This window comes from Alligator sinensis, unplaced genomic scaffold (genome assembly GCF_000455745.1).
Source record: "Alligator sinensis unplaced genomic scaffold, ASM45574v1 scaffold1008_1, whole genome shotgun sequence".
Taxonomy (NCBI): Eukaryota; Metazoa; Chordata; order Crocodylia; family Alligatoridae; genus Alligator; species Alligator sinensis.
The window spans coordinates 1262661-1263683 of NW_005842013.1; positions in this window are offsets into that span (position 1 = coordinate 1262661).

Sequence of the window (1023 nt, forward strand, 5' to 3'; positions counted from 1 at the left end):
AGGCCACGTGCAGGGCGGGCGGGGGTGAGTGTGATGGCAGTGGTCCAGAGCCAGGTGTGTTGGGGGAGTGTGAGTCCAAACAGATAATGGTCTATCGAGGACATCTTTATGGTCCGCTCCTTGAATCCAGATGGGCTGCGTCCTCCTGAGAAGCACCCTTGTAAACTATATTATTGCAATATCATTATGAAAGTGGCAGCAAGTCCTTAAAAGTGGAGGAGACTTAGGGTTGTCTGTACTTAGCTAACTTGCTAGGAGCCCTTGTTTAACTTAGTTTAACTTTGTAATAGGCTGTTATTAACCATGCTTAATACAGGGGCGGGTCATTATTTCAGCTGGAGCGCCACTTAACGAGTTTTGGTGAGCTGTTTGAGGGCCGAACACGCGCGGTCTTTCGGAAGATATCGTTTTAACCACTCGTAGATTAAAAAAACAAATCGGATATTTATAAAACAAACACAATTTTATTTCAAAAAATATTTTTTTGTTCTGATTTATGGGGTGTTTTTTTAGGCGTCTATGTAAAGGCAATTGCATAATCGCTCAAAATAATCTTACTCTTGCATATTAGGTGTGCACTGAGTCCTAAAAGCTGAGTTGGGGTGGGGGAAGGAGGGGCAGCAAAGCTCGCCCGGGCAGTGCAGGGGCAGTCCACCCCTTTTTTTCTGGCCACGGCCACCCTTGCAGTGTTATGCGTGAGGCTGAGCCAGTGTGTACAGCTTCCCGGTGGGGCTGCCTTTCCCCCACTCAGCCACCCACAGGTGGCTACTAGTTGTGCCGGGTGGGTGAAAAGTGTCCGGGAGTTGGAGCCCTGCGCGCTGCGGTAGGAGCCGCTCAGCTGCAGCTTCCCCTTGCTCACCACCACTTCCCCACCCTATCTGCTGCCTCCGGGGCAGGTGAAGGGAGCGCCACGGGAGGCAGTGGGAACCGAACAGCACCCACATAGCTGCAGTAGCCCCATGGGGAAGCGGTGCATGCCGGCAGGGGCTGGGTCCATCCTGCATGCAGGAATGCAGCATTAAC